The sequence below is a fragment of the Lepisma saccharinum genome, chromosome 10 (assembly GCF_977018435.1).
Source record: "Lepisma saccharinum chromosome 10, izLepSacc3.1, whole genome shotgun sequence".
Classification (NCBI taxonomy): Eukaryota; Metazoa; Arthropoda; class Insecta; order Zygentoma; family Lepismatidae; genus Lepisma; species Lepisma saccharinum.
This window is the reverse complement of record NC_139238.1, coordinates 35,412,690-35,432,592: the sequence shown is the minus strand read 5'-3', so window position 1 is coordinate 35,432,592 and position 19,903 is coordinate 35,412,690. Positions and strand designations below refer to the sequence as shown.

The window sequence follows — 19,903 nt, the reverse complement described above, 5'->3', positions numbered from 1 at the left end:
CCCCTTCCGTACGCACGCATATGATGTTTATTGAAGCATGCGTGTTTCTGCCTCTTAGGCCGTATTATATACAACCAATCAGTGATTCCACTCGCACAAAAATCCTCCCCAAAATTTTCACAAATGTGCAATTTATAGCCTTCAATACGAACATCCACCCCCTCCCTCCGATTGAAAATTCTGGATAAACCATTGCAACCAGCCTTGTCAATAAGAAAATGAGAGCCAAGGGAAAAGGATACGTAAGGAACGATAATGAACACAAAAATTAAAGGATTGACAAGTGACGTCAATCAATGCTGTTTCCCAGTTAAGAAAATTATCATAAATCTTACCCCCCCACCTCCGTGGCGGAGTGGTTAGCACACCGCATTACAAAGCAGCGAGTCCCGGGTTCGAATCCCGGCCTGGGCATGTGAGTGTGATTTGTGAGTTTTCCCCTCATCAATTTCATCAAATCATTACTCATCCTCATCGTTGCGAGTAGTCAAAAGTAACAATAATACTAACACAAAGGAAGTCACTAGAAAGTAGAATATTGTCTAATAAATAACATGTAATAACCGAGAAAATAATAACAATGAAATGCCTCCCCGATGTCGCAGTGGTAGCGTCATCGCCTTGTAATCAAGGGGTCCTGGGTTCGATACCCGGTGGAAGCACATAGTGGTTCGGATCCCACTTTAAACTGTAAGTCCAGTCCCGATTAGCCTTACTGTGCATAAAATGAACTTAAAACACCAAATCAACCAATAACAATGAAATGCATAGTTTGCAAATTGACAGTTTTCACCGAGGTTGGCTATTCATTCAATTCCCTGGACGTCATAACTGTAAAATGGGGAGGGGGGAGAAGAGAAAACATAGGGAAAAATCGGCGCCGAATTGTGTGGGCAAGGCACAGTCTGGACATTCAAAATTGCAATTAGGTAGTGCATCCAGAATGTTTTATTTTCACTGGAAAAAAAGTGACTGAAATTATTAGTTTCATTAAGACACTCAACAAACTTTTCCGAAATAGCATCATGTGTACAGAGTGGCGGCGTTCCAAAACGGGGGGGGGGGGGGGCAAGAACAGTTTACTTTCCCTTGGTAGATAAGGTATATCTGTAGTATACTGCAGGAGGAAAAGTGGGGAGGGGCAATTGTCCCCCCTAATCGCCGCCACTGTACGTACAGCAGAAAAATAAAAATGAATATTTACATATAATTTTTTTATTTGCTTTAATCCAACTGTTCAAACATTTTACAGGGCCGTTTACCAGGAAAATCTTTTCTATAAAAGAAAGATGTACGGTGCTGAAAAAATGCCAGCAATTTTTAGCGTGTTTAAAAAAAATCGATATTAATAAAGAAACAACCTATTTAAGTAATTGATTTTTTGAGTTTGATTTGGTGTCTTAAGTTCACTTTATGCACAGTAAGGCTAATCGAGACTGGACCTACAGTTGAAAATGAGGTCCGAACCACTATGTGCCTCCACCGGGTATCGAACCCTGGACCCCTTGATTACAAGGCGACGACGCTACCACTGCGCCACCGGGGATGATGATTTTTGTCCACCCTGCATAATTGTAAGTCGGATATCGGAATAGCGTTGAAAATATAACTCTTACTGTATGGGGGAAAGTTATAATCCTCTCCCTCATGGAATTCAGAGCATACCATTTGTTGCTAGTTAACTATCGACCATTTCTTACGCCATGAGCTGGGTAGTCGGTCTTCGGCGAACCTTGAGCGAGTGATTATCAGCTAACGCTGCTTCCTCACATATTATTATCGACAGTGTTCACGTGAACTTCGGAATGCGGCGTTTCACACGTACAGTACTGAGCAATAGTAGTTGCAGGCCCGTAGCTAGAATTGATCTCCAGGGGGGGGGGGGGCTCACGGGTTATCAGGGGGCTTTGTAAACCAAGTCCATTTTTTTAAAAAAATAACAGTATTAATTGAAGGTAAATTATGTGTGTGAGGGGGGCTCATTAAGTTATATAATAACCCACAGCTCTACAGCACCTTGAAGGGCCTTGGCTTACCTACCGACTGCTGGTCTCCCTCCCACACTGTTCCGCCGTCACCTTGTTGGAGCGTGGAGTTCTTAGACCAGTAAAGGGGTGACGGGTGATCAGCCCGACGAACCCCCAGCCGTTTACTGTAGGTCTTCTCGACCGGGTTACGCTCACTCACTCGGAGCTTCCCAATTTCCTCACGATGGTGGGTTGCCACCGGCCCTATACGTAGGCCGAATAAATTCCGACCAGAGCCGGATTCGAACCTACGCCGTCCCGCAGCGAGCGATCTCAAGACGAGTGAACGCCTTAACCCGCTCGACTACGGAGGAGGACCATTAAGTTATATAAAATTTATAAATATCATATACTACACAAATACTACATTTTGCTACATCTTTTAAACCATCTCTTGAAGTGTTAATTGACTGATACTGAAATCATCCCTTACACACCCCATACTATTTTAGATGATACAGATATATATGTCACACAAAAAAGTGCACAATATTCAATCACAGTGCCTACAGTATATTCCACCCCCTCCCGGCCGAAGCAATGAAACTCCCCTTCCTTCCCAAAACTTGGGAGCTGTTGACCTTTGATGCAGATGCGGAGGGAATTTGAATGATGTCTGTCTAAACGGGAGGCCGCAACAGGGACAGTGAAGGTACAGATGAAGAAGCTCCCCTATGAAATAACTCTCTGAAGTCTAGAGAATATTCTAAATACTTGCAGCTACTTCTGCTCATAAACAAAATGAGCGAATGTAATAGCTGCTGTCCATGTTCTGTGGATTTATCCTTGAAGTTGTGAGCTATCTACATTTTCACTCTTCACTGCAAACAAATTATGCAAAATAGTTTACCTAATGTCAAAAGAGGCGGCTCCCCCTGGCCCCTGCCTGGCTACGGGCCTGAGTAATTGTCTTATTTAAGGTGGGGATATCAGATTGAGTCGTCGTCCCGCTCTTCAACCCACAAAATAAGAAATATAGGGTCTACCAATTTGAACGCCAGATCTTGAAAATTAGATAGAATGACAATGGCATTATGTTTTGGACAACATGTCGTTCAAATGTCCTCCTCTGCTTCGGTGGGTGGAATGGATTCTGAATGTCCAATTTTCCAGCACGTCTGCACACATATTGAGCGGTATAGCCTCAATGGTTCGTTCGATGTTCCGTTTCAGGTCACGAACTGTGCGTGGCTTAGTCTCATAGACCTTAGGTTTGACATAACCCCATAGAAAATAATCCAGGGGGGTTAGGTCACCTGATCTTAGTGGCCAGTTCACATCACCCTTTCTGGACAGAACTCGTAAGTTGCACCTTTATCCTGTTGGGAAAACACATTATTGATGTCAATATTTGCCAGTTTAGGCCAAAAAAAAAAAAAAAAGCCCGATCGCGCCATTGACCCAAAAAGCACACCACACAGTCACTTTCTTAGGATGAAGGGGTACGTCCAGAATCACTTGCGGATTTTCATCTGCCCAAATCCTACAGTCTTGTTTGTTCTATCGGTCGATTATTTGACCATAAATTCCTCTCAATGTACGAAATGTCTGTCGAAAAGAACATGAATTTTGATAATAAATTCGAATAATTTCTATGCGTTGTTGCACTGTGTATCTCTCCATGATAACTTGCCACATACTACTGCACACAGATGTCACAGTTCCATCTCGTCATTCCAGTCAGTGTTGCCACAACATTCTTTCAAAGTTCTGACGTTCAAATTGACAGACCCTCTACTTGTCAGAACAGGTCAGCTCCATAAGCGCTAAAATTGGTAAAAATACTATTTTAAGATGTCAAAATGTGGAGTAAATATTTCCAACATTTTGCGAACAGAAGCTGTAATATTTTTCAGGTCCAACGCCCTCATAAGTCCACGGTGGAGTAAATCATGGCACAGAAACATAACAAGGTCAATTTCTTTTAAATGCTGGTGTAAAAATACATGCGCGGAAATGAAGAGTAATTCACACTAACTTCTCAAATATGCATTCACGTACATTTCAAGCAGTTAGCCGAACTGCATTTCTATGCTTCATGAAAACACCCACCCCGCAGATATTTATTGTTGACTATAATTTCGTAAAATATAGAAATCATTGCTCAGTACTTATAGAAATCATTACTCATCTACTTATACTTAAAATGTAAACACTCGGAGCCCACAAGGTAAGTCGGGGGGAGGGGGGGAGGAGTCAATTGCCCTCACCTGAAATATTTACTTATTCTTCCTTCCTTATGTTTTCTGTTCCTTTCCTTCATTTCTGTGTATATATTTTTTAATCTTTGCAGTAGTAGAATCAACTTCGAAGTCCATTTTATGCTCGGATAGTCTAATCGGAACTAGGTCTACAGTTTAAAATGGAATCCGAATCACGGTTTCCACCGGGGTCCTTTCGTTACAAGGCCTTACCATTATCAGTGATTTATCCACGCTCCTCTATAACACCCCCAAATTTCTTCAATACTTGCATAAACATTTTCACAAAGGCCCAATTTATGGTCATTTTGGCTCTCAATTTACACTTATGGCCCTCTAAATACAAACTACACGCCTCCGATGGAATTCTGGATAATCCCCTGACTTTGACGGTATCCGGAAATTCTAGAATCAATTTCTTCTTGCTTCTCTCCTTTCATTGCGATTGTTTTTTTACCTCTTCTTTTTTCTCATTTACTCACTTTCTCTCTAATTCCTTTCCTTTCTTTCTTTTTTCACTGTCGTCTATCTCTCTTTTTCTGTCTCTCTTTTCCTTTTAATGTTTCTCCCTTGTCGCTTTCTTTATTGCCTTTCTCCGTAAATCGATTCTTTAATTTTTATTTTTTTCTCATACACACTGGCGTTTTTTTCTCTACCTGCCTCTCGCTTAATTTCTGATTTTCTTTCACTCTTGCACTAATCAAGGGTATCCCGGGTTCGATACCCGCTGGAGGCACATAGTGGTTCGGATTCCACTTTAAACCATGCGTCCAGTCCCGATTAGTCTACCTGTGCATAAAGTGGACTTGCGAAACAAACTCACCATTGCTTCTTTCATTTGTCTCCGTTTCATCACTCTCTCTCCCCTGAGAGATTCTTTTTGTCGTTTCTTCTCTATGTATCTCGCATTATTTCTGTTCTCCCCCCCCCTTTCCCGATGACCCGTAAGCATGACGGCACACGATTTTCAACATGTTTACACTTTAAAACGTAGTTTTAAACATTTTGATCGGTTCATTAAAAAAAATCGACGGGCGCAAATGAATGGAAGTTGTGACGCAATCGTGAAATCTACAGTGCGTTCGTTTTGGCTCTGGGCCGAGATAGCGCGTGGCATAGCGCAGATGCCGGCATTTTCGTCCCGAAACGTCTCGCTTATTTACGCACATATCTTTAGCATGTAGAAAATTATATTTATATTGCATAACGAGTACTAACCTGTGTTATAAAAGTTGCTCAAAGGCTATCTCGGCCCAGAGCCAAAACGAACGCGCTGTATATAGGAGAAAAAAAGTCGTGGTCAACATTTACTCATGCTAACTGACGGCTTGTTGTTACATTCAGACATTCTGAGGGGCAATCGCCCCCTCCTTCCCCCTCCCCTTGAGCCTCACATGCTGCTAAACACTGTCCCAGTTAACTGTAGAGCAGTGCCGCACATAGCGGTAGAGGAGGAGAAGGGAAATCGAGTGGTGAAAGCGCAACGTTGCCAACCGTATGGTCATTACCGTACATGTACAGAAATGTCATGGCAAGTACGGACGTACGGTCCAGACCTTAGTCCGTAAGCTAAATGTACGGCTTGTCAAACTTTGCACTTGCTGTTTTATCCCCAATATTTCCCTAAGAAATTCTTAAACCATGTGTACGGACCTGGAGACAAAGATACGGTCCGTTTTCCATGTGCGTACGGTATTATTGGTTCAAAAGTTTGCAACGCTGACAGAGCAAAGCAGGGAAATAGGGTAACTCCCGTCGCCCATTACGCAATCCCGTTTCACAGTTCATTGGTGGAGCCGTCTCGCGTCACTACTTGCGCAGAGACTTGTTCTCGTTCGCCTGGTCTACACTTAGCTGGCACAGGGTATAATTCAGAAGTCTGTAAGCTGGAAGATTCGGGAACAGAGAAGACAATTGGGTATCATCCTTACAGGTTCGCAACCCAGACGAGCAGAAGAGCCATGCCGGTTGCATTTTCTAAATTCTAAGGCAAGTCTCCTAAATGTGTATCTTAAAAGCTCACATAGCACATCGCTAGGCACAAGCAGGGAGAGGGGATCGTCGTATCTACGTATTTTCAGTGAAGAACACGTTGGTAACTTTGAGACGTAAAGCCAAGCCTATTCTTGGAGGTCGATGATAGCGTCTCAAGATAATTTGTCGACTGAAACAGACTTTGATGGGAATTGATAAGATAAAATTCTTACAATTCATAGCTAATAGATAACATATCAGCATTATCTGTACGTAGAATGACAATTCTCGGAGGGACTTGATTAACTTCCAAGATATTGAAACCATAAGTTTTGTCTTAACTTAAAATTAATTTTATGTATGTTGAGGTACGTTAGTTTTATTTTGACCAGTTGTTGATTTAGTTATACATTATACACGGCCATGTTAGGCAAAGGGCTATCTGAAGGATGGTGAAGAAATTGAAATATAAGAAGCTTTAAAGGCGGAAAAATGCCATAAGGATGCTTGAGGAGTGGAATGTGTAGGAAAAGAGGACAAGAGTGACCAACGAACACCTGGAAAAGGACTGTGATGCTGAGGCTGACCTGAAATAACAACTTCTGCAATTTTTAGAAATCGAGACGGCAACGAAACGAAGTACCTTCCTTTGTGGGTTGTCCATATTAAGAAGGGAGGGTGGTTCTCTGGTTATTTACAGGAGCCGCGGTGGTTGGACGTCGAACTACATAGTGGAGTCGTAACACATAGCGGTACAATGCTAATGGTCCGGGTTAGAATCCCAGGGAATACATGTATGTTTCTATTTATCCTGAATTTGAAAATAGAGAATTGAGTAAAACTGATGAAAGAAAGAATTGAAGGAGAATGACAGGAGAAACTACCGCTTTGGGATTTCCTTTAAAAATAAAACTGCATTCTTCCAGACTAACAATGTTGTGGCGAAAACGGCTTAAAACGGCTTTGGGGATGTCACCCAAAGATCCAGCTGAGCCCGAGCAACACTTTCACAGATCTACAGCTCGAGAGCTCGAGAGCTCGAGAGAGCTCGAGAGCTCGAGAGAGAGAGAGAGAGAGAGAGAGAGAGAGAGAGAGAGAGAGAGAGAGAGAGAGAGAGAGAGAGAGAGAGAGAGAGAGAGAGAGAGAGAGAGAGAGAGAGAGAGAGAGAGAGAGAGAGAGAGAGAGAGAGAGAGAGAGAGAGAGAGAGAGAGAGAGAGAGAGAGAGAGAGAGAGAGAGAGAGAGAGAGAGAGAGAGAGAGAGAGAGAGAGAGAGAGAGAGAGAGAGAGAGAGAGAGAGAGAGAGAGAGAGAGAGAGAGAGAGAGAGAGAGAGAGAGAGAGAGAGAGAGAGAGAGAGAGAGAGAGAGAGAGAGAGAGAGAGAGAGAGAGAGAGAGAGAGAGAGAGAGAGAGAGAGAGAGAGAGAGAGAGAGAGAGAGAGAGAGAGAGAGAGAGAGAGAGAGAGAGAGAGAGAGAGAGAGAGAGAGAGAGAGAGAGAGAGAGAGAGAGAGAGAGAGAGAGAGAGAGAGAGAGAGAGAGAGAGAGAGAGAGAGAGAGAGAGAGAGAGAGAGAGAGAGAGAGAGAGAGAGAGAGAGAGAGAGAGAGAGAGAGAGAGAGAGAGAGAGAGAAAGTGTGTGTGTGTTAGTTACTTAGTTAAAGAACGTCAGAATTACAGCCTGCACTTTTCTCGCCCCTAGTTGAAACATGGCAGGTGCAAACTGCCTTGCTTCGGTTGCAGGGGCAATCATCTTAGTTCACCCACAAACGCAGAGCAGTGTCGTATTCTTCATGTTACCGCATTTATCGCCGGGTTACATTTTGATACATTTAGCTTTAATATATGGGTAATTGCTCATTATATAGGTTATTGTGCAAACTCAAGGGTGTCTCAGAAATATTTTAGTTTTTAAAACTATTAAAATAAATACTTCAATTTTTTGTATAAAGATAAAAGTATTACCAAAAGAAAACTTAAACATTAAATTTTTATTTGTGGAAAAGAGTATTGGACAAATGGTGACCGTTCATGTTTGCACATTCAATTATTCTTGAACTAACGATTGGCGAGGATCCTCACTAACAGACTGGCGCACATGTGGCACGAAGGATGTTTTGCTCGCTTCCCTTTGCTACACCCGGTACACATGATCTGCCTCGATGACACTTGAAGCACTATGACGAGCATGTTGTTGTGCGTCGTTTGTACCGGCATCATTATAACCTGGCAGGAATGAGAGACGTCCCAAGGGTAAATTTAATTAAATATTGGGTGAGAATCATTATTTTTATAAAACGCACGAACAAAAAAAAGCACTTTGCTGCTCCGTAAAGCGCTCCATGGCAACTAAATATTAACAATGTTGCCAAGCGTTTGCGATCTATCTCATTTCTCCGTAATGTGCGAATTGCCTGAGAGAGCGGACTCAAAAACGAAAATATTTCTGAGACACCCCTTATTAAAACAAGCTTTTAATCCAGAATTTAAGTAAATTATTTAAAGAACTTAAAAGACTGTTTTACGTACGCTACTGATCGTTCCCCATCGCACCTTTCTGGCAACCGGGTTTCCTTCGCGATTGTACACGAGGAGGGCTAGGGAGCAGAAGTGAGAGAGTGGCTATTTAGAAAAAAACGAGGCCTGCGTGGTCAGTTCCACCGCTGCACACAGCGTTGGCAGGAGAACACTGCTTGTTCCTTCCTGCTTTTTGCGCCGCGCTTGGCAGAGGCAGTGTTGCTACATGAAGAGAAATTTGCTCTTGTGAAGGGACATCCAGGTTCATTTTTAGGTAAAAAGGGAAATTTTATGAAAAAATATAGAAATTGGCGGAAAATTTTGAAGTTGTCGGACTTCTGCTTTTATTTTACTAGCATTCCTGTATTGCTGTTTTACTTCTATTATATTTAAAGAATCTATATGGTGTGTGTAGTATATATATGTACAATAAATAAGAATTGTTGCATGAAAGAAATAAGAAGAGAGGGAGAAAGAAAGAGAACAAGAGATAATCTGAGCAGTCATGACAACGAAGCAGAACTAATCCGACCAAAATTATCTAGTGACATCACTGTTCGGTTGTTTATGTCATTTTCTTTCGGGGGGGGGCAGCTTTCGAGAATTTAGCATTGGCCTCAATTTTCCATGTGTTCTTTCGATATCATTTTAACCTTACAAGCACTTTTTTATAAAGTATGGCGAACCTAAGTATACGGTTGATGTTGCGAAAGGAGGAAGGAAGTGTACTGGGAACTCGTTACTACTAACGGGAAGTGACTCAAAACGATCGTGAGTATTATTATGTGTATAAAGGAAGAACAATATGACCGTCAAAATACCACTGATTTAGTTGTGGCCTGATACCTTTTTACCGAGATCACAGTCACGTAGTCGCTTTGCCGAACTATGTTGGTAGAAATTACTTTAGTGTGTAATTTACAATATTCTGCCGACATGAAAATTTTTGTTGGGGGAAAAATCCCTGGAACCTCCCCCCCCCCATTAATTCGCACACTGCATGCACATAAATATAGATAATGATTATAAATTACAGCTGCGTGCACCATAAATATATTTTCAAAACTAAATCTTGAAAATTACGTTAATTAGGCTAAGATCGTAATGGCCGTACACTAAAACAGGAACACAAGTTAAGAATATTGTCGAATAAAGTCTTTAAGACAGAGATGAAACAACAGCGGATAATTGGATAAGGTTGCATAATTACTGAACTGCATCATCTGTATTCATTCCACGATATTATCAGAATAATTAAATCATGAAGATTTCGGTAGACAACGCGGTAGCATGGGAAAGGGAAGAAAAGTTTGCAGGATCTTTGTTGGTAATCCTTATGGTAAGAAACCCACAGGACGGCAAAGACGAAGATGGAATGATAATAGTAAAATGCAGCTGAAGAGAATTGGTAGAGATGATCAAAAGAAGAGTGGATTGATGATGCCTTGGATATACTAAAGCTTATGATCCCGGGTCAGTGAGCCTTCGGGTTTAGGGCTACCAGAGAGTTAGCAAATTCAGCATTTATTCGAATTTTTAAAAATGACAGACCACTGCGAATCAAAATTGGATATTTTGTCTTCCCAGTCTTCAACTGTGAAAAACTTAGTTTTTGGCGCTCGTAAATTATAATAGTATTATTTTTCCTAAATTACTGTCGCTATCCTGCCTCTGTATACTAATCGCAGTGATGAGGACGAATGGAATTTTTATGAAATTGTTGGTGCGACACAAAACTCCACACGCATGGACTCGAAGCCAGAACCTACGATGGAGAGGCCATGAGTTGAACACTCCACGCGCTCAGGGAGCTCTAGAGCCAAGATGAACAAATATCAGCCTCTGTGAGAAATTCTGTGGGCGTGTTCAGAAAATTTGGGAAAGCGTTAGAGGGAGTTGGTGGTGCGTGTAAAAATCACTGATTAAGAGCTTATCAGATAGCTCAGTGGTTTAAGCTGCCGCCTCTATAGGTAAACTCGTCTCAGTACAAGTAGTAGTACAAGTAGTGTCGCAATTCCCTTCTTTATACAGCCTTCTTGTCTAAGGTGCAGTTAGACATGCGTTATTCTATTGTTGTTGTACAGTCACGGACACTGCTGGCTTGTAATGAATACATTGACTTTCAATGGAATTGTTACAAGCCGGCAGTGTCCATGACTGTACTCTGTACCGAGAATCTGTGGACCAAGACCGCGCATGGCAGTATAGAAGTGGGGAGAAAGCGAGTTGGCGCAGCGAAAAAGTACGCGCTGCTGGTAACGGTTGATAGCTATAGCCGCATTTTCCTCTTCATGCAATCCCTTCCCCTCTCACGCGGTAATTGCTAGAGACCCATCGGGTCACTACTTGCGCAGAGACTTGTTTCAGTTCGCTTGCTTTGTAATCAAGTGGCCCTGGGTTCGATACCAGGTGGAGGCACATAGTGGTTCGAATCACACTTTAAACTGTAGGTCCAGTCCCAATTAGCCATTCTGTGCATAAAGTGGACTTAAAAACAACATCAAACAAACAAACTCTTTCGATTGCCCCAAAGCTTCTCAAGATAGAGTAGACTTCGTGTATTTAGTTTTTATTTCTTCTTGGTGAAAGCGAAAACTCTTCTAGTTCATCTTAAAACATTATAATGACCGCATTAAAATTGCGCTGTATAACTTACACAGTTGTACTAAATTCGATGACTATACAATGCATAGTACTTTGTATTTTACTTTAAGCTATAGGTCCAATTCCGATCAACTTGTCTGAGCATAAATTCCATTAAAAGAAATTAAACGTATTGTAAGTCACCATGCCATTTTAAATTTGATAGACTCTCCTTCCCAAACCAAGAAATGTACCTTTCTCGTTCGAGTCGCCCGCTGAACGGCGGTCAGCGCGGCGGAGGGTAAGATCGCGTCTGCCGGCAAACAGGATGCAATATCCGCGTAACTGGAGCCGCTAGCTATGTAATGAAATAACCTTGTACAATTACATTGACAGTTACAATTTAAATGATCACGTACCTTGTTACAAGAGGTGTTGGAAATGTCGTCCCCCTGCATCCACACATTTACGGCATTTTTAAAGGAATTTTCACTAACACGTAACAGTTCCTCTTCCAAAATTGTTTCACTTTTCCTCCTGATATTTTCTTTCAATTCTTCTAATGTACGGTTTCAGGTTTGAGAGCTTGGTAGCTCGCCACGAAGACGTCACGAAAATGTGCAAGTCGCCGGAGGGATTTTTCATCGTACTTCAACGTTTCTCATTAAGCACACGTCGTTCTACCCTTTGCTTCTTATCAAGAACAGACCCTGATTACTAGGGAGCGGAAGTTGATGACCCGAAAAATATAGGTATATGACCTATAGAATGTCCTAAAAAATGGGGTAAATGACGTAAAAATGCAAAAAAATGACCATTAAATTTGTTAGTGTCAGGTTAAATATTGAAATGAAAAGGAAATTGAACAAAATGCAATCTTGCTTTCAAGAAAAAAACAAAAACGACACAACAAAGACTGTCACCAGTTCAGCATTTCTTTTGCTCGTAAATTGGAATCCTGCGAGATATATGGGTCTATGTTCACCTTGGTGAAGAAAGACTCAAGAATATTACCAAAATGAAAGAAGTGACAAAATATGACGAAACAATACACTGAATATTGCGAAAAATGCCGAAAATCGGGGAAAATGACCTAAAACCTGAAAATTTATTCACAAGTATCCGAACCCTGTCTCTGTTTGAAACAGGAACCTCTGGGAATTCTGTTGCAAAACGTATTCTAACTTCCTTACAAGAATTCGTAATGACGTAAGAGTCGTGCATACTAAAAAGGCGTTGTTTCGGATAGTGTGGCATTATTAGACTGCAGAAAAGCACCAGTAATAACATAAATGACGTCCTCCTCCGTAGCCGAGCGGGTTAAGGCGTTCACTCGTCTTGAGATCGTTCGCTGCTAGGTTCGAATCCGGCTCTGGTCGGAATTTATTCGGCCTACGTATAGGGCCGGTGGCAACCCACCATCGTGAGGAAATTGGGGAGCTCCGAATGAGTGAGCGGTAACCCGGTCGAGAAGACCTACAACGGCTGGGGGTTCGTTGGGCTAACCACCCGTCACCCCAATACTGGTCTAAGATCTCCACGCTATAACAGGTGACGGAGGAACAGTGTGGGAGGGAGACCAGCAGTCGGTAGGTAAGCCAAGGTAAGCCAAGGCTCTCAAGGGCTGTCGCGCTGTGGGTTGGGTTCATAACATAAATGGAAACAAAACAATCTAAAACACTTCTTAACACTTCACAAACACTTGCAAACTGAACACCAGCTATATCTGGTCCAGTGGCAAGTCAGTGTATAGCTGTGGGTCTAAATGCCGGCAGATGCGATCTAATTTCCTGCCGAGCTAGCCACCGTTTCGCGGCCGACTCGACCGAGAAAGGCACTGTATATCTTCAGTGACCAAGAGAGTGACGTTTGAAATAACACATTTTCAGCCTCCTCTCCCCCCCCCCCCCCCCAATTGTCTTAAGAGTGAGGAGGTTCTGTGAATTCCGTTCTGGTTTCGCCACTAACGCTGCTGCAGGAAGTATTTGTTAAACTAACGCGAATGCAATGACTGCTGCTTGTATCCAGTGTGTGACTGCTCGGTGAAAAATGATATTTGGTGCCAAACAACTGCCAACGCATCGTCAGCACATAATTCTCCACAACGCAGCTTCTATGCATAGTTGCCAACTGTAGTGAGAAGTCTTCAAATCTGGTGGTATTTTACCTATTGGCGAGTACTGGTAGAAAATTTTCAAATCTGAAATTACCGAATGTCCCGTGTGGCATGCTCTACCGACTGGACAATCACATCAGAAGACTAAACTAATAATAATAGTATTAATAATAATAACAATAATAATAATAAATACAAAGGGAACCCGTATCACTGCTCTGTTTTGGACCAAAATTTGACAAAAACATCAAGAAAATGTGGATAATACAAATTTTCATTTTACACTTTTTTGGTTTAGCGACTTCTTGGATACAGTTGTCAGCAACACTGCTTTCACGATAAACTGCAAGAAATTTTATAGCTCGGTCCCAGGAGACATGTCTCGAACGCATAAAGAAAAAAAATGCATTGTTCAGATGCCATTTTATTGTTGCTCATTGGTTGTATATGGATCTCGAGAAATGCACACACCAATAACAGGCAAGCTGAAAAAAATTCCTTCACTGAGTCACGGTGGTGAATCAAGTTTGTAAAGAGACAGGGGCATTCAAATTTAAATTTGAAATATTCTGCCTCAATCATTAGTTAATGTTTATCATCTTGGCCAGAGAAGACACCATTTACCTTTTAAATCTGTCTTCCTTTTCCTGTATTCTCTTTCTAGCTTTCTTTTTGGCACCATACATATAGATATATTTTAGGCCTCCCCGATGACGCAGTGGTAGCGTCGTTGCCTTGTAATCAAGGGGTCCCGGGTTCGATTCCCTTTGGAGGCACATAGTGGTTCGGATTCCACTTTAAACTGCAGGTCCAGTCCCGATTAGCCTTACTGTGCATAAAGTGGACTTAAAACAACAAATCAATCCAATCCATATAGATATGTTTTCTTATAGAAAGATGTTTTCTATTAAACGGCCCTGTAAAATATTTGAACACTTTGAATAAAACAATTATATGTAAATATACATTTTTCCGTTTCTGATACTGTATATATGAACCTACTGTGGATAGGTTTGTTGAATGTGTTAATGAAACTATAATAATTTCAGTAACATTTCTTCAACTGAAAATAAAGCATTCTGGATGTACTCTATAGGTAATTGTAACCTAAAATATTCTTTATAGTATTTTTGTGTCCAGGACATTTTGGTGCCAAGGACATCTTGGTGCAACATATAACTTTATGCACAAAACGAAAATAATGTTCTTTTGAATTGACCTATCTTTATTATTTCTCTTCATACAAGCAATTTTACATGGAAAAGTTACGAGCAACACCTCGTAGGTAGCGAACGATGTCTGTCCTACCATATGCAGTGTTTCAAGTCGATTACATGTAGGGTGGTAGGCAGTGGATGCGCTGTAATAGACTGTTGCTTCTTTCTGCGCAGTGTTCTTTTCATCGTGTCAATAGGCGGCAGATGAGATGCCACCTCAGGTTCAGCAGACTCCAAAAATCTCCCCAAAAGTTGTTGACTGCTTTCTTGAGTTTCCCTGACACTGGTCTTCATTTCAGTGTATAGGAATCCGGCGTTTAGTCCACAAACATCTGGTGCATGTGTGTATTCATTTACATATTTTACAATTTCACCGTTCACAGCGTGAACTCAGGCCTTGCACTGCTTTTTCAGAGAGCACTGCCAGTACACTTAATCATTTCTGGCCTTTTCTTTTCAATACGAAAATCCATCATGGGTTAGTTTCTTTCCACCATGATAACTATTCACTACAGAACACTTTTAGAAGTGATGAGGAAGTAACTAACATTCAGTATTTATAGTCACTGAAACGTGAAAGTGAATGGCAGAGGTAAGAGGTTGTAAAGAGAAAGGCACCAAAATGTCCTAGCACCAAAATGTCCAGCTAACAGTCTTTTTATAGTCAATTTTTCAAATCGTAGTTTGCAAAATATAGGCAGCCATGTTATTTACAGTTTAACATGATTAGTATTTTGTACATTTTTCTACACAAAATGTTTGCTATTTGTGCCCATAAAAAATATTGAATTTTATATCAACATAAATTGAAGTATGTTTACAGTTGACATTACATTTCCTTTCGTACAAGCTTCACTCCATTAGTAGCTTCATATGTTTTGTTTCCTTTCTTTCCCTTTCTTAGAGCCTAATAAACACCATTAAATGATTACAAGTTTAATGTACTTTCACCAAAAGTGATTCTGATATCTACAGAATCCTTATGTACATTATTCTATGAATTATTTATTTAAATCTTGATTTAAATCCACCTTGCTTATCTCTCTCGCTTCTTTATTTATTTTCTCATCCCTTAGTCTTTATTTCTCTGTCTCGCTTATTTCTCTTTCTCCCCTCCTACCTCCCCCTATCTCTAATATTACTTATCGAACTTCTTTTGTCTCATCTTCTACGGTATTGTGCACATCTTCATTTCTCTCTCATTCCCTTCTGATGACTCGTTATATATTCTACTTTTTAACACAATTTTCCTATTTTTGCCGCTCTTGGAAAATTTCATGGGAGACCCATGCTGAATGTTATCCATCTCGACTTTAGGTTGATTTGCTTTATTTTACGTAGCTTTTTGTGCCACTTTTGGCTAATTTCCGAAGATGGGGATGAGTGATACTGTGATGAAATTAATGAATGGACACTCACAAACGCCCAGGCCTGGATTCGAACCCAGGACCCCTGGCGTCATACCGCGATGAGCTAACCACTCCGCCAATGCCGGACAATGCAAGCAAGCGTCTTTAAAAATGAAACCAGACAGAGACTTGACTTAACGGCAAGCTTCGACTTGGGAATCAACTGATCGTCTTGCTGTATTCATTTTATTCATGCTATTCTGTCCCAAACATCAGATCAAGCAAGTTGTCAGTCGGGATTAGCGTCGCACGACTTTTCTTTTTTAAAATTTCAGGCGTGGCCCTTGTTCAACTTTCACACTGGATAACAATCGTACATTACATAATACACAGTAGGCGTAGAGAATTCCTCGAGAGCAAAACACTTCCGCGCAAAAAGCAACTTGTTCCGCCTTCACTGGCGAAGGAGAGTCAACGGGGTTCACTTTACGCCCCCCCCCTTTCCGTTCGCTCCAAACCCACTGAAATCTATATCCTTGCTTTGGTTACTTGATTATTTTAAATCGGTTTTGAAATCCTCATGTTAACTACAGCGATGAGCATCAAGGTTAACAGACGTCGGGACAGTCCTTTCTTTTTAAACTCTTACCCGATTTTTTTAAAACTACAATCATGTCCCGATTTTTATTAACACAGCGTCGTATGAGAACTAGAGGAACGTAACTCCAAAAATGCGGTGTAAGGTTTATATTCTTTTTCGTTAAAAAAATGCCTACAGATATGTATGCTATCATTAAATTAATTCTGATCATAATTATTTTGTTCAAACGCGTGAAAGATTGATTTCCTTTATTTTACTTCCACTTTTTGTGCCACTTTTGGCTAATTTGCGAAGATGGGGATGCCCAAGCCAGGATTCGAGTTTTATTTATGCATGGTTATCTGGCTGCTTAGATCAACTAAATCATTTTTGTCCGATTTTACACTGGAGGGAGGCCGTTTATGGTGCAGGGTGAACCAAAAGTAACACGTTCTGATTCCGGTTCTCGGCCGTTTTGGTTGTACCGATGACGAACTCGGCTGATTTCAGTACACATATCACCCATACGTTTATCATGCACATCAAAAGGTGTGACATGCGCAGTAACGATAGAAACATCTCAAAAACCGGTCACTTCCATCCCAAGGTAATTAAAAGAAGCGTTTACTTAGTTGCAAATACATTCCACTGATATATTCCATAGAAAAAGATCAGTTTCTGAACTAGGAACTTCCATCACACTTCCTTAGTTGGCATTTCCTGAGTTGGGACATTACGGAGTAGAAGTAACTCCCAAGGATAAAATAATAAATTGCGATCAAATAGTAATGTATTACATTAGTTTATAATAGTTATTATTTTCTACAATTCGTTTTATGTCAAGGACCTGGGCCCCCTAAGCCCCCTACAAAATTTTCTGGTGACTCTCACCCTACCACTCCACCGCAGAGATCAGCTCGATCTCTGCGTTTATTCTCTAAAAGTAAATCTTCCGTTAACGTCAGAGTAAAGGACGTTATCGACCCTCTTTAAATCTAAACCTAACAAGTAAACTTCACTCAAGATAGCGTGTGATGCCTAATTTGTAAAAACAGCCCCTCCCCCTTTCCTTTCCCTGAGATAGTCGCTAATCCGCAACTCTGTCAAGCAGATAGGTTCAAAGAAGCGTTGTCATGAGGTCAGCGTCCCTTTCATCTCAATAGTAATAATAACAAGTGAAAGCAAGTTGCTTATAGTGCGTATTGCAATGTAGCCATCTGCTCCACTATTTTTCGATGGGGAGAGATGTGTCCCAACTGCAGTATAACTGTCGTTTTTACTACCAATCTAAAATAAATTTAAAGTAGTAACGAGAATATTTCTCTGTTCTATACAGTTAGTCGCCTACAAGAATTAGTTTGAAAGTTCCTTATAATATGTAATGTTGTTTCCTGGTTCTGTTACTGCCTTTTTAACTATTTATATTTTGCTTGCAGCGTATAATATATTTCATAAGTATGAATATTATACTTTTAATATGTTAAAATGAAATGTTAATATGTATAGTTAGTTATAAGAGCCTCCCCAATGGCTTAGTCGTTTCATCATCGCCTTGTAATCAAGGCGTACCGAATTCAATACCCGGTGGAGGCACATAGTGGTTCGGATCCCACTTTAAACTGTAGTGTAGGTCGAGTCACGATGAGCTTAACTGTATATAAAGTCAACTTCAAACAAAAATCAAACAATATGTCTAGTTATAAAAGACGGATAAGTGTAACTTCATTAAAAATAGAAAAATAAACCGAGTGAATACGTATATATAGGCCACATAAGTATATAAATCGTGTTCTTGTCTTTCGAAGGTATCTCATTACTAAGCTACATAGGTTAATAGTGCCATATTCTCGAAGAAAAGAAGCTATTATTATGGGGACGGATCAATGGACATGAAATTCGTGCTTTACCATCTTCGTGTTCTGTTAACATGTTATACTAAATCCAACCCAGGGTGTCCTGTCACGAACACATGTAAGTTAAAAAATGTTATAAAATGTAAATGCATCACTATATTTCCATAGTAATAAATAAGTAGCATTTACAGTTTACGCTATTCTATGAAAGGAAGTAAAAGATAGGGCCATTCAATTTAACAACAAATATTATAATAATGTTAGACTATTAAATAACTTAAATTTCTAATGCAAATGAATTGTTCTATTAGATGTTTGGAGTTATTGGTTTATGATGTACGTACGTTACTTGCAATGCAAAGTTTTGAATTTTTTTTGTAATAATATACTTTTCATCACACAGGGCAATAATGCTATTTTCTAACAATGCCAAACTTTTCTGGTAGCGCAGCCGAAGAGAATATCGTTCGTCATTTTTTTGCTCTAAGCTTTACATTGGAAAATTATGTTCACCAAAGTGTTTCTCGTCGAAATAGATAGCTAACAAAAATATTTTTCTCAAACCTTCTAGATAATTGTAGCAAACAGTCGTTTTCACGTTCAGAAGACACAATGGGCTCTTATGGGCAATGCTTTTCTTATGGGAAATACGAGCGCGCTGTTGTCAAATTTCTGGATTTACAAATTTAGCTTAAGTAAAATCGGTACCTGCAGTTTTGCAGGAAATTTTGTGGAGAATACGATAGTGAACACAAAAAACTGGTAACTTGCTTACATAATTTTAGATAAATTAAAAACGCAAATTTTCTGTGAAAACACAATTTTTACATTGTTTTCATTCCTAACGTTGAAACATGCCGTAAAATTGAAGCTTTCTTTATGAAAAAAATTGACACTGTTTTTTAATTGTCATAGGTGACGGTGGTACTCAGAATTTATCAACACTTTAAAGCATATTTGCATTCAAAAATATTCAAATAAAGTATGTGGAGATTTTTTATATTCGTGCAGTAGAAAATGTCGTCGCTGGCCATTTTTTGTTCTGTAATTCCAAGTAAAAACTTCCAGCGACAAAGTTGTGGAGAAAATAATGAAATTATTTTTTATAACCACTCAAAGGTTCCCAGAAATATTACTTCCATGCATTTGGAGTTTCTTTTTAACCCGAACCGCGCGCGCAGTAAGGAGACGTTGTCTGGCCATCTTGAGCTGACTCATCGCAGCATTCCGGCTACTCACCACCAAGTTTTCCAGTTGTTATTTTATTTCCATTCAGTAAAAGTATGAACTTAAACTTCATGCAGTTTGTTATAATAGAATTGAAATTACTTAAATTTAATAATTGACAATTATTTCCAATACTGCTGTTGTGAGCAACATTAGTGCTGTCGCAAATACACGTTGTTTTCGTTTACATTACTGTCGACATTAATACTGAAATGAAGATCACCTTTCAGTTTCCAACGTACACATAAATTCATAGACACCATATTAA

General features: G+C 40.2%; 2 protein-coding genes across 2 annotated transcripts in view; one reads left to right on the top strand and one right to left on the bottom strand.

The window, feature by feature from the left end:
* Positions 1–19,903, top strand: part of RhoL (Ras-like GTP-binding protein RhoL) — an 87,448-nt gene that overhangs the window by 1,109 nt on the left and 66,436 nt on the right. The window lies entirely within an intron of this gene.
* LOC145993864 (uncharacterized) overlaps positions 1–19,903 on the bottom strand; it is an 84,260-nt gene that overhangs the window by 61,976 nt on the left and 2,381 nt on the right. The window lies entirely within an intron of this gene.